The sequence below is a fragment of the Schistocerca piceifrons genome, chromosome 10, assembly GCF_021461385.2.
Source record: "Schistocerca piceifrons isolate TAMUIC-IGC-003096 chromosome 10, iqSchPice1.1, whole genome shotgun sequence".
Taxonomy (NCBI): Eukaryota; Metazoa; Arthropoda; class Insecta; order Orthoptera; family Acrididae; genus Schistocerca; species Schistocerca piceifrons.
The window spans coordinates 109,828,712-109,843,552 of record NC_060147.1 but is presented as its reverse complement, the minus strand read 5'-3'; the positions used below and the strand labels follow the sequence as shown (position 1 = coordinate 109,843,552).

Below are 14,841 nucleotides of genomic sequence, written 5' to 3'. Positions count from 1 at the left end.
AATCATTAGGTTGCTGCACGCCTTACTTCTGAACTAGCAGAAATTGGAAGACTTCTTCTGTTAATGCTTTGTGTCTGACCATAGCCACTGATAGTATCAGTAATAACAACAACAACAACAATAATAATAATAATAATAATAATAATAGTGCTTACAGCAGTATAGTAGCTCTTATGAAGTATCTTCTGTGTCGTACTGTCAATTCAGGATGAAGATCGAAATTCGAGAGACCCGCGTACTGGCGAAAAAGTCGTTTAGCTTGAGGAGGAAGATCAGAGAGACTATAGAAATAGCCAAGCGACCCGACAATGTGAATAGAGAAGACGGGCGCCGACTCCCGGCGTCTTGGCTGCCAGCAGTGACAGCTCTGCAGAAGGACAACTCTCGCAGAGCAACAGGGGCGCGTTAGGCACAGCTTTGGAGGGTACACAGAGTGCTGACGCGCCCTACTCGACACCAGGCAGTTAGTAAACAACGCTACGCTGTAATCGCCGCTCAGTTCCCTATTCGCCGATTTCCACCAATGGGCAAGCAGTAAAGGAAACTCCAACGGAAAACGCCTGTTTCCACCAATGACAACACGCAATGCAAAGGGCAATACAATGAACTCCCACAACCCTTCCTCCGCAAGCTCACATCCAATGACAGCACTCCTTCATAGTATATTAGTATCCAAACTAGTGCTCATTCAGGCGTTAGCAATACACCCTGAGGATGGCGCCTTGCAACAGTCGCCGAAACGTCGGAATTTTATAGACGACAATGCGGCCTCAAACCCAGAAGCATTTTACTGACTGTGACAACGGCCACGGAAGCCTACGTTTACATTTAATTTATATATCTGTTTCGAAGCGAGTAATAAAGCAATTTCTGGACTACTGCAGGTACTATCTGAAACTTGCAGAAGACAGTTTTCTCAGATGTTTAGCATTGCTTATGTATATGGCTCACTTTTATCATCAGGGATATGCGGCACAAAATGCGAGATATGTGTCTAGAGGATGGACTATATGAGAAACCTATGACCTCTACCGCATTAATGCTACTAACTGAGAAAAAGTATTTATTGATAACTTTAGAGTCTTAGAAAATTGTGACGACCTTTTGAAAATAAATTAGTTTCGTGACTGAAACAGAAACGAATCTTTTAGTTTTTACCCCTCAGAAAATTTCATTTTACCCCTCAGGAGATAATCAGGTTCAAAAAATGGCTCTGAGCACTATGGGACCTAACTGCTGAGGTCATCAGTCCCCTAGAACTTAGAACTACTTAAACCTAACTAACCTAAAGACATCGCACACATCCATGCCCGAGGCGAGACTCGAACCGGCGACTGTGGCGGTCGCGCGGTTCCAGACTGTAGCGCCTAGAACCGCTCGGCCACTCCGGCCGGAGAGGTAATCAGGCCCCAGGTTGGGAACCACTGTACTAGAGATTATTGACAGTCGATCTCCCAATACAGCATTCACGAATGGAGCAGAGGAGGAGGGGAAGAGATATTGGTACTAGAAGTACCCTCCGCCATACACCGTAAGGTGGCTCGCGGAGTGTAGATGTACCGCGTGATCAAGAAGTCAGTATATATTTGAAAAATTAATAAACCATGGAATAATGTAGACAGAGAGGTAAAAATTGACACACATGCTTGGAATGACATGGGATTTTATTAGAACAAAAAAAAAAGTACTGCTAGACGCGTGAAAGATCTCTTTCGCGCTTCGTTTGGTGATGATTGTGTGCTCAGCCGCCACTTTCGTCATGCTTGGCCTCCCAGGTCCCCAGACCTCAGTCCGTGCGATTATTGGCTTTGGGGTTACCTGAAGTCGCAGGTGTATCGTGATCGACTGACATCTCTGGGGATGCTGAAATACAATATCCGACGCCAATGCCTCACCATGACTCCGGACATGCTTTACAGTGCTGTTCACAACATTATTCCTCGACTACAGCTATTGTTGATAAATGATGGTGGACATATTGAGCATTTCCTGTAAAGAACATCATCTTTGCTTTGTCTTACTTTGTTATGCTAATTATTGCTATTCTGATCAGATGAAGCGCCATCTGTCGGGTATTTTTTGAACGTTTGTATTTTTTGGTTCTAATAAACCCCCATGTCATTCCAAGCATGTGTGTCAATTTGTACCTCTCTATCTGCATTATTCCGTGATTTATTCAGTTCTCAAATTTATACTGACTTTTTGATCACCCGGTAGACGAAGTCGTGTGTCGCTGGGACGCCGCTGACCTCGCCGCCCGTGCCTGTGTCCAGGTGGCGGCCCTGCAGGGGGACGCGCTGATGTCATCGCCAGTGGGCGTCAACACCAAGTCGCCGCTGGCCATCGCGCGCCACATGTGGAGGCAGACGGTCCCGCTGTTCAAGCCGCCTTACCTGCTCTACACCGTCGTCGCCTGCTTCATTCAGTTCGGGCTCTACGCCAGGTGGGTGTCGCCTCCAGTTAACGTAGTCGTAAGTGTATGATCCAGTCCAGGGGGCAGGTAACTAACAGGCCCTATTGCATCACGAAGACTTCATCAATTTTTGTCGTAAATGTCACGGCTTTAAGCTACTCGACTATTCGAGTCTGTAAGAGTAGCGTGCATTACGCTCCAGTACAGTTTGAAGACCTGGTCGATATTAGTGTCCCATTGACGTTTCATTCAAATGTGATAAGCCCTGTGTGCACGCAATTCCAGAGTCCAAGAATATGGAACATGTTCTCACGTGTCTCACTGACTCAAACGCTCGTTTTATGACACAAGCCAGTACATCTACACTACTGGCTATTAAAATTGCTACACCACGAACATGACGTGCTACTGACGTGAAATTTAACCGACAGGAAGAAGATGCTGTGATATGCAAATGATTAGCTTTTCAGAGCATTCACACAAGGATGCCGCCGGTGGCGACACCTACAACGCGCTGACATGAGGAACGTTTCCAACCTATTTCTCATACACAAAAAGCAGTTGACCGGCGTTGCCTGGTGAAACGTGGTTGTGATGCCTCGTGTAAGCAGGAGAAATGCGTACAATCACGTTTCCAACTTTGATAAAGGTCGGATTGTAGCCTATCGCGATTGCGCTTTATCGTATCGTGACATTGCTGCTCGCGTTGGCCGACATCCAATGACTGTTAGCAGAACATGGTGGGTTCAGGAGGGTAATACGGAATGCCGTGCTGGATCCCAACGGCCTCGTATCACTAGCAGTCGAGATCACAAGCATCTTATCCGCATGGCTGTAACGGATCGTGCAGCCACGTCTCGATCCCTGAGTCAACAGATGGGGACGTTTGCAAGACAACAACCATCTGCACGAACAGTTCGACGACGTTTGCAGCAGCATGGACTATCAGCTCGGAGACCATTGACGCTGCATCACAGACAGGAGCGCCTGTGATGGTGTACTCAACGATGAACCTGGATGCACGAATGGCAAAACGTCATTTTTCGGATGAATCCAGGTTCTTTTTACAGCATCATGATGGTCGCATCCGTGTTTGGCGACATCGCGGTGAACGCACATTGGAAGCGTGTATTTGTCATCGCCATACAGGCGTGTCACTCGGCGTGATGGTACGGGATGCCATTGTTTATACATCTCGGTCACCTCTTGTTCGCATTGACGGCACTTTGAACAGTGGACGTTACATTTCAGATGTGTTACTACCTGTGGCTCTACCCTTCATTCGATCCCTGCGAAACGCTACATTTCAACAGGATAATGCACGACCACATGTTGCGGGTGCTGTAAGTCCTTTCTGGATACAGAAAATGTTCAGATGCTGCCCTGGGCAGCACATTCTCCAGATCTCTCACCAATTGAAAACGTCTGGTCACTGGTAGCCTAGCAACTGGCTCGTCACAATACGCAGGTCACTACTCTTGAAGAACTGAGGTATCGTGTTGAAGCTGCATGGGCAGCTGTACCTGTACACGCCATCCAAGCTCTGTTTGACTCAATTACCAGGCGTATCAAGGCCGTTATTACGGCCAGAGGTGGTTGTTCTGGGTACTGATTTCTCAGGATCTATGAACCCAAACTGCATGAACATGTCAGTTCTAGTATAATATATTTGTCCAATGAATACCCGTTTATCAGCTGCATTTCTTCTTGGTGTAGTAATTTTAATGGCCAGTAGTATATATCTATATGACTATTCCACAATTCACTCATTATTGCGTGGCGGAGGATTCATTGATTCACTTTCACACCATATCTCTACCATTTTTTCTTTGCCGTACGAAAACACCATTTCTCACTGTGACTTGTAAAACCATGAAACCTGGTGTGGGACCTGCGCATTGTGCACTCTGGAATAGGCAGCTCCCCAGGTATACCCAATACATGTGTACATCCACTGCTCGCATACAAGCAGAACCTACTCTCATCGTTCAAGACAACAGAGCAACATGACACTCTCCAGTTGACTCTTTCATGATAAGAGAGTAGCTGTGCCCGGCGATATCCTTGTGATAGGCCAGCCAGAGTAATGCATGATCAGAGTCCTATTGCGTATAGGTTGGGCAGAGGAATGCATGATCAGAGTCCTATTGCATATAGGCTGGCCAGGGGAAAGCATGATCAGAGTCCTGTTGCATATAGGCTGGCCAGAGGAATGTGTGATCAGAGTCCTGTTGCATATAGGCTGGCCAGAGGAATGTGTCATCAGAGTCCTGTGGCATATAGGCTGGCCAGAGGAATGCATGATCAGAGTCCTGTTGCATATAGGCTGGCCAGAGGAATGTGTCATCTGTGGCATATAGGCTGGCCAGAGGAATGCATGATCAGAGTCCTGTTGCATATAGGCTGGCCAGAGGAATGTGTCATCAGAGTCCTGTGGCACATAGGCTGGCCAGAGGAATGCGTGATCAGAGTCCTGTGGCACATAGGCTGGCCAGAGGAATACATGATCAGAGTCCTGTTGCATATAGGCTGGCCAGAGGAATGCATGATCAGAGTCCTGTTGCATATAGGCTGGCCAGAGGAATGCATGATCAGAGTCCTGTTGCATATAGGCTGGCCAGAGGAATGCATGATCAGAGTCCTGTGGCATATAGGCTGGCCAGAGGAATGCATGATCAGAGTCCTGTTGCATATAGGCTGGCCAGAGGAATGCATGACCAGAGTCCTGTTGCATATAGGCTGGCCAGAGGAATGTGTGATCAGTCCTGCTACCAGACAGCACTTAATGGTTATGATTACACAGCAAGTGACACATTTGCCAGTGTTTCTTACTCGTCTGATGTTCAGTTGGCCATTGCTGTTGGCATCAATCTGGACCTGTGTCTGCCATCCAGAGCCTTGTGTACAGGTGTGGATGTGTTCCACAGACCACTGTTGAAAGCAACGATACGCCACCTATACATTGTGCCCAACATGTGCTGCAGCCGATCAATACGTCCATCCATCTTCCTGCAGGCCCACAATGTAATCCTGTTCAGTTCAAATGGATGAAGCTGTTCAGTAGGAGTATGTACTCGTCGCCAGTGCATGGCTCTACCCTAGCGTGAATGATGCAAACACTACTCATCTCTAAACATTGGCAGTTACAGCCTGTAGAGTGAAAACAGAAGGGGCCACAGGTAGCCCTTCTGATCGCTGATAACCATAACTAGAGAATCACTAACACTGCATTCACTCAGTATCCACATATATCAATGAGCGTGGTCCTTGAGGGTCTTTCATGTACATCTACATTGACACTGCCAGAAGAAAACGCAAGACTCAATCATTTCTTAGTGTCCAGCACACCAGAAGAATGGAGCATCTCGGCCCTACAACTTCCCATCCTGAATTGAACCGTTCATATCATATGGTGAACACTGGATCTGTAAGCACAGGTTCCTGCTAATAGCCCCAGTCTACCAGCAACAGTTTTGGACGTTAAACACATATATTCTTGAAACTTCCTGGCAGATTAAAACTGTGTGCCAGGCCGAGACTCGAACTCGGGACCTTTGCCTTTCGCGGGCAAGTGCTCTACCAACTGAGCTACCCAAGCACGACTCACGCCCAGTCCTCACAGCTCTACTTCTGCCGGTACATATATTCTTGTTGGAGCACAATAATGTCCCCAATCTTTCCAATCTTCAAGTGTCACAGCTATGCATAACAGGGAATACCGTGATGCCAGCAATAATACTGATCTGACGTATACGTACGATTTTCTCTGGCAGCCACACCTTGGCCTTTGAAGGGTCATCGTTTCAGTTCCGAGGAGTTTGTTGAAATGGCTATTGGCTGATACTGTTGCAGTGTTCGCTTTGTGTCAGATTTCACATGATGTGACGATGCACTCTCGCATCACAAAATGGTTCACACTTTGGCTCCAATCGACAGGCAAACAGGTTTGCATTTAAACTTAAATCTTCTGACTGTTCCTTCATCATCACAGAACTGAGAAATGTAGCTGATGCGAGAGATTCACCTGAACCAAATTCAGAGCGCTTTGCATCAAAATCTACAGCTGCAGCTGCTGTGCAATGATGGGAGCAAAGTGTTGAGAGAATTCTTCGGCGAGATCTTTAGGTGCAACATTCCAGTACAGTGATCACACAAGAACTGAATGTCAGCGATTTTTAAATTTGTATGATGCTGAGTCGAGACAATGTTCTGTTTGGAACGAAGGCAGAGACAGACAAATCTGCGGTTCCTGGCAGTCCTTTCTATTCTGCATCAGAGTTTCCGTTTTCAGATTGTAGCCTGTGGGCACGAAAATGTGATACTGTTTCTTTTTGCTTCAAAAATACCATTATAATCAAGTAAATATTACCAGAATGAGATTTTCACTCTGCAGCGGAGTGTGCGCTGATATGAGACTTCCTGGCAGATTAAAACTGTGTGCCCGACCGAGACTCGAACTCGGGACCTTTGCCTTTCGCAGGCAAGTGCTCTACCATCTGAGCTACCCAAGCATGACTCACGCCCGGTCCTCACAGCTTCACTTCTGCCAGTACCTCGTCTCCTACCTTCCAAACTTTACAGGAGCTCTCCTGCGAACCATGCAGAACTAGCACTCCCCGTCTTGGAGACCGAGCTCCTCAAACTCTTAGAAGATCCGGAATTTAACGCCTTTAAATGCAGTGCGGTATTATGCAGTGAACTGAGTCACCCCCCTAAACATCAAGGTGACGCGGAGACGGCTACTCTGCATTATATATGGGGTGAAAATGGTGTTATTTCTCTGAGCACATCGATTGCTGAGTTGTACCGAGAATCCACCTTGAGCGCTATTATGGCCCGATTTTCCGAGATGGAAGCACGTGGATCCGCTAAAGCGCTCAGCAGTATACCACACCTCGACATCCATATACATGTCTATGATCCAATGAATGGAGGGTCCAGTTATATTAAACTCCCTATAGATATTAAGAAAAAGCAGGCGTGCATTAATGTTCAAAATAAGTATGATAATGCGTGTTTTGCATGGTCAGTCCTGGCTTGCGAGAGAAATTACAATTACAATTACAAACATCATCCCGAGCGTCCCAGCAGTTACAAAGTCAAAGATATTAAGAGACAGTACAACTTTGATGGAATAGAGTTCCCTTTAAGAATCCAGGACATATCTAAGTTTTAAGCTCAGAATACCGCAATATCGGTCCACGTTTGTGGCCTGGAGAGCAAAAGCAAGTCAGATGAGCAGAACAAGCATACAGTAGTAGACCCCCTCCATTTCTCAAAATTTGCATGTGAGCGAGAGTTGCATGTCAACATGCTGCTCTTCTCCGAACGTGATAATTATCACTACGTCTGGATCAAAGACATGTCCCGACTCATTTCCTCCCAGTTAAGTAAAAATGAACATAAACAACATATTTGTATAAGGTGTTTGAATTATTTTTCGTCTCAAGAGTTATAAGCGACACATCTATTAGATTGTGCATGCATGGACCCGGTACGTGTTGTTATGCCCACTGAGGAAAATAACTTCACTAAATTTAAAAATGCTCACCACCAGCAGCATTGTCCTTTTGTTGTGTACGCCGATTTTGATGCTTGCTGGCTCCTATTACTCGTTGTGAAGGGAACCCCTTAGCCTCACACACAACCTTCACACAAAAACACTTACCTTATGCGACTGCGTTCCAAGTTGTATGCGCATATGATTGTAAACTTAATAGCTATCAGTCTTATGTAGGGGGCGATCCGGCGGTTTGGCTTCTCACTGAGCTTGGAAAACTTTCATGGCAGGTTCACAAGCTCTACAGCATCAATATTCCCATGACCAAATCAAAGGAAAATGATGACTTGTATGAAAAGGCTGTTAATTGTCATATTTGCGGGCTGGCCTTAGATAGAAAAGCTGAGACTCCTCGTAGAGACCATTGTCATCTTACGGGTAAGTTCCGCGGTGCAGCCCACAAAGCATGCAACTTGAAGAAACAATCCGAAGTGACGCGATAATAGAGGACAAACATTAGCCGCCACAGGAACGTAGGTGGAACCAGGGTAATAATAACTGGAAACCAACCAATAAAAATGGAAGGGATCAACCAGTGCAGAACGCGGTGCAGCCCACAAAGCATGCAACTTGAAGAAAAAATCCGAAGTGACGCGATAATAGAGGACAAACATTATCCGCCACAGGAACGTAGGTGGAACCAGGGTAATAATAACTGGAAACCAACCAATAAAAATGGAAGGGATCAACCAGTGCAGAACTGGAGAGTGAGTGAAGACCGCAATCCAGAACCTACACAAATAATCAAAATACGTCCGGCGAACCCTGGCCGTATGCAAACTGCGCAAAACAGACAAGAATGACTAGGGCGGCACACTCGGCAGCGGAAGAACGCGGCCGGGAACAAAGTAGTGTATAATTAGATTAGATTTTGTGATTTGTTGGCGATGTTTATTTGTATTAGTATAGGCACTGTTTTATTTGTGTTTTGTGATTATTTGTTTTATGTTGTGTGTATTTATTTTCCTATTTTCATGTGCTTGTCTTATTTTGGCATGGATTGTGTGTATATTATGTGTTTGATGTTAAATTTTGTTGTATGGGGACCACTGGGTCGCTTAGTATAGAAAATTTGCTTCAGCTATGACACAAACAATATTTAGAAGTATTAGATTAATTATAGAAGGGGTTATCTTATGTAGATAACTTCCTATACAAAATTTTATGGCAAGGCTATTGGACAGGAGAGCTTTCAGGATAAAATCTGGCTCTGTGGTGGATGGATTTGGGCTGTGTTGAGCGTGTTGTGATGTGGTAGGTGGATATTGCGTCCCACCGAATGTGTTGCGTTTCTTGAGACGAGTGCAGGGTATGACGTCCGATGCGGTAGTGTTCAGGACCCACCCGTTGCGTTATCGGCGTATGGTGATTGTGGGTGTTTCGGGTGATAATTATGAGGTGGTCTGTCCGACGCAGTAGTGTTCGAGACGCACCTGTTATCTCAATTGTGTTGATAGTGTGAGTACGGTGATCAAAACGACTATCCGGTGGCCAGTCAATCGAAATTAGGCGATAGGGACGCATCAAACATGGATAATTCGTAATCGGTGCGATGAGGATGTTGTGTGAAAAGACGAGTTTTGAGCCGTCATAGAAAGACGTAAATCAGGTGGCTGGTCGCACGCAATAGCGTGATCGACAGAGCTTATTGATGATTTGGGCCGTAGGAGTGTTGTAGAGACGTATTAGCGACGCTAGCCGAGTCTAGGCTTAACTATTTGAGTTAAGCAGAGACGCTAAAACAACACGCCAGTCAGTTTAAAGGATGATAATGAAGGTCACCACAAAAGATAGATGCTCTCAAGTCCAGCCATGAACCTTGACCACTATCACTGATTTTTACTTGTTGTAGCGTGTAAAACTAACTCTTGTTTTGTTCAACAGATAAGCATGACGTTGAATTGAGCCTGCCGTTACAGACAGAAGCAGACTAGGAGCGGAAGACCAATGCCATAATCAGTCAAACTAGCGTCGTCTTCAGAATTAGACTAACTGTTCTAAAACATATTAATCTTTAACACCATCAGTGGTTGAATTCGTTGTGTGGTGAGCAGATCGAGCGTCTTCATCACACAAGTTGCTGAGTGGGACGGAGAGCACGTAAGAATGGCGTCATCAGCTGAGCTGTATGGGAGCCAAACGAAATCAAATTGAATGATGGATGAGTCTGCGAAACGTAATCCGAGTGGTCCTATACTTTCGGTTCCTCTGAGAAGGTAAATATGCGGTTAATTTCTTCGTTGATTACAACACCGAACAGTTGGTGAAGAGAGTCTTATTGCACTCCAAGTAATAGTATTACAGGGAGGGAGATATTGCTGCTGTCATGGAGATCAGCCAGTGGCATCAAAGTTATAGTGTAAATTGAGGATATATGGGTAGGTACGAGGCTGGACATTACTGAAATAGACTGAACAAGGCTGTTGGCAGTTTAAGTACAATACATTCTATCTCTGTATTGACATCTTTGGCCGCAACAGTGACAGTGTATCATTTACTCACTGTGGATGCTATGATGAATTTAGCAACTGTAGAGGCAACACACTGCGTATTTCTAAAGCATCAAACACACATGCACCTCTGTGGTATACTCTGTTGTAAGGGACTCGTCTTGTAGAAGATGGTGGATACTAGGAGAGAGTTTATATACGAGGATTGGAAATTTAACAGTGGAAAAACTATTTACTTACAGCTCGTACAAAATAAATATGTCTTTCAAAGTTTTATTGACCTTCAAAGTAGTCTCCAGCATAGTGTATAACCCTTGCCAGTGATGCTCTTAGCAGTGTCACATGTGTCGACAGTTCGAGTGGCGCGGTCTGTTAATCGATGAGTTGCAGCAGTCGTCAAGCAAATGCCGTGAAGTGTTTCCTTCAGTCAGAAATCGAGTTGAACTCACGAGGACTTACGTCAGGGGACCGCAGTAGGTGGTACAGCACTCAGCAGTCCCATCAGTCAAACAAATCAGTAACAGTTCGCACTCTATGTGCTTGAGCATTGTTCTGCAAAATGATGGTCAGGTCCCGCAGAAAGTGTCATCACTTCTGTCTCTAAGCTGCTCGTAGGTTGTGTTCCAAAATATGTAGTGCTTTTAGTCGATATTTATTATTTCACAGAGAAATATTACATCGTCGTCATCGTCATCATTATCATCTTTTCCATACCCCTCCTCCGGAAGTAAGTACCATCTTGGCAGTGATGGTAGTGGTGACGGCGATGCGGAGCTATCGTGGATAGCTTCTGAAACTAAAATCAATAAATAAATAAATAACATCAAAACAAAATGAAATTAGTTTTGTGCATCACATAGACAAAGAATCAGTTATGCACCGAATTTTCTGTGTATTAGCATACCCTGTCATAGATACCTGGCTATTTCGAGTCAGACAGTATCGCTTTTGTAATGAATCGCTTTTGTAATGAACCTCGCTTGTAGTTATCGGTACTCATAACTGCGACGAGCACTAAACAATACTACTTGTAAGCCGTATATTTAGGAATGAAGTACCATCGACATTAATGGAAAACGAAGATGATGTATAATTTGACCGATATTTCATGGCTGTAAGCTGTAGGGAATAGAATAATCGAATCAAGCACGTTTAATAGATTGAATCGAGGCCTCGTAAGCCATTAGCCGGCTGCCGAAATATTAATGCGTGAAGCACGTAACTGCCATCGTCACAACTTAGCAAAAGATTTGGCAGGGAGCCGAGAACTTTCAGGCCGTGTGTAAAATCGGTAAGCGAGTCTAAGGATTCCAATCAGTTCCTTGTTGACCAGTCTGGTGCGGCAGTTGAAGATAGCAAAAGCCGAACCTAAGTTTAAAATTTCACGTTTAAGACATCGTTCAAGCATGAAAACCGTACAAACATGCAGTCTCTTGACCTTCGGACGGACCCCCGTATGGAAGATGTGTAACTGACATAAGGAAGTACCGTCAAGATTTGAAAAACAGACAAATCATCTGGTCCGGATGGCATTCCTGTTAGATTTTAGAAGGAGTACTCCAGGGAATTGGTCCATCACCCCGCCTCTCTCTCTCTCCCTCTCTCTTTCTTTCTCGTCCAACACGAAGATCGAAACGAATGGTATAAAGGAAAGAAAGAAAGCGCGGGTCACTCCAGTATACAAGAAAGATGAAGGAACAGACCGCAAAATTACAGACCAATATCCCTAACTTCGGACTGCTCCCGAATCTTTGTACGTATTCTCAGTTCGAATATAATAAACATTCTTGAGGCTAAGCTGTTTATGTTGATGAACCAGCCTGATTTTAGAAAGCATCATTCGTTCAAAACTCGGCATGCCTTTATTTCACATGATATATCTAGAACTATAAAGGAAGGTAACAGGTGGATTACATATTCTAGATTTCAGGAAGGTGTATGACACGATCTCCTATCGCAGCCCGTTAACGAAGGCACGGGCATATTTAACAGGCTCAGAGATAAGAGAGTGGCTATATCCAATATGCAGCCCAGTGCAATTGGATAGCTGCTATTCTCTTTATACTTAAATGATTTGGCGGGTCAATAGTCTGCCGACGATGCAGCGGTCTACGATAAGTCATCAAAGCTGAGTGACTGTAGGAGGACACAAGACGATTTAGACAAAATTTCCATTTGGTGTGATGAATGGTCGCTAGCCTTAAATGCGGAAAAAATGCAAGTTAATGCTGATGAGTAGGAATAATAAACCAGTAACTTTCAGGTGAAGTATTACTATCGTCCTGCTTACTTCACTGGTGGGATTGATCCGTTCCAGGTCATGTTGAAGAATTTCGGAGAATGGCTTCTAGATTTGTTACCTGTAAGTGCCATGGAGCTGCTTTCAGAACTCAAACAGAAGTCCTTGGAGGACGGTGTTCTTTCCTAGGAACTGTAAACACTAAATTTAGAGACCCTCATTTCAAGGTAACTACCAAACGACTCTACTGCAGCTAACATTAATTGCGCATAAGGACCACGAAGACCAAATACGAAAAAAGTAGACCTCATATGGAAGCGTCCAGACAGCAGTTCTACCATCACTCTATTTAAGATTAATTGTACATGGGGCCCATTGAACTTAAAGAATTCGAAACATGCAATGCCGTAGACGTATACAAAGGAAAAAAAACAACTCTGATAATAACTTCTCTGTAATGCAGTAGAAACACGCATACATGAAAAACAGGAAATACACCCGTCTCAAAGTTAGCTAATATCGACTCTGGCAGCTTGTAGGTGTAGGGTAGAGTTTCGATGTTTCTGTCGCTGGTTTCGAGTGGTTCTGCGAATTTTTTTCTTGGCAGGATAACACCAGTTGTATGGTATCGTCAGTTTCCGCGGCGTATTGCGATTTTATGTCGTCCTTCTGTAGTGCTTTGCATATAGTTGTGTAATTAGGACCTATCTTTGTGATTAATTACGCAATTAGGATCGATCTTTGCGTCAGTTTCTCGACCAAAATAAATAAAGTACGCTAACCTAACCTTCCTCTCCCGCATCTAGACAGGTTTCATGTGTTGGGGGTGCACTTGAGCATTCCGTCCAGGAGCACCAGTGTTCGAGTCCCAGAAAGGGCTCCGGCATTTTTAATTTCCCATCAATTCCATGTGTGTCTGGTGGTTTAATTGTGTTAGGTGGGAGCACTTGGCCTTTCCACCCAGGAGGAGCAGGGTTCGAGTTCCAGAAAGGGTTTCTCTCTCTATGTCACAACCCCGCGCCGGTAATAACGACTAGAGAGTCAACACTTGCCGGATACACTGCGTGCGACCTTGTTGCTGTCTACTAACGATGCTTAGGAAAGGACTCTCTCTATGTCGCAACCCGCTACGGTAATAACGACTAGAGAGGCAACACGTACCGGATACATTCGGTATTTTGGAATGGTGCCGGCCGTGTCCCAATACTCTTCTTTACTGTTATAGGTTTCTATTATCACTCGTGTGTAGAGCAGGTATTTGACATCATAGATTTTGTCACTGTCTTTTCTGGATGGGAGGGTGACTCGGTACACAGGTTGCGGTATCAATTGTTTCGACTTCTCGTCGCGTTCCTTAAATTGGTAGACTTGTAGCACTTTGAAGCCTTTTTCCTTGAGGCCATAGGAAAGTTGTTCTTCGGTAACTTCCGCCGGAAGGCGTTTGACAACTACTTTCAGTTCCCTGTCGTCTGGTGCTTGATGTGTAAAATAGGAGAAGTTGTGGTTCGTGAAGAATTTTATTGCACGCCTTTGGTCTTCGAAGGACTCAAAGCGGTATTTGATGCGGTCCTTTTGGTATATGGCTTTAAGGTTGCCCTCTAGAAGTCCGTTGAGCGTTTCATTGAGGTGAACGTAATCCTTTGTGTAATAAATTGTGACTAGGGGCACTTTGCGAAGCACATTCTTGTCTCTGTCCACGGCTTCGGCGGCATTAGAAGTTTGTCCCTGCGGCTTGTTGGTGGTTGATGGAGGCGCAGCTTGAGGTGTCAGTGGGGCGAATCGGTTCGTTGTGGGGATGGTCTCCGTTCGTCTCTTAGCCGGGTTGGCTAAGTCCTTGGCTAATGCGATGCTTCTGCGCCGTTTGTTGTGTACGACGTAAAGTCCCCCTCTGCGTGTAGGGAGTCGTTGTCGTTGTCTGCTGGAAAGGCCGCTGCCATTTCCGCGTCGTCGACCGTTTGGTGGGAGTGCTGTGATTCGACATCAGAGTCCACAGATGGAGATGCCAGACAGGTGTCGTTATCCTGCTCTTGTGTTTCCCGTGAATAGCGGATAAGGCGTTGTATGTCCTTCAGCGTTTCTTTGTCCTCCTCCCGACTTATATCGAGCCTTCTGGTGTAGTCCTGGCGGTCGTCTTCATTGCTGCGTCCGTCGTGATGTGATGTATGGCCGACGTCCGAAT

At 45.1% G+C, this 14,841-nt stretch overlaps 1 non-coding gene across 1 annotated transcript; it reads right to left on the bottom strand.

Moving 5' to 3' along the window:
* Positions 1-5,937: 5,937 nt before the first annotated feature.
* Trnas-cga lies at positions 5,938-6,012 on the bottom strand. Its single transcript has one exon. It is a non-coding gene; the product is annotated as a tRNA-Ser (tRNA).
* Positions 6,013-14,841: the final 8,829 nt, after the last annotated feature.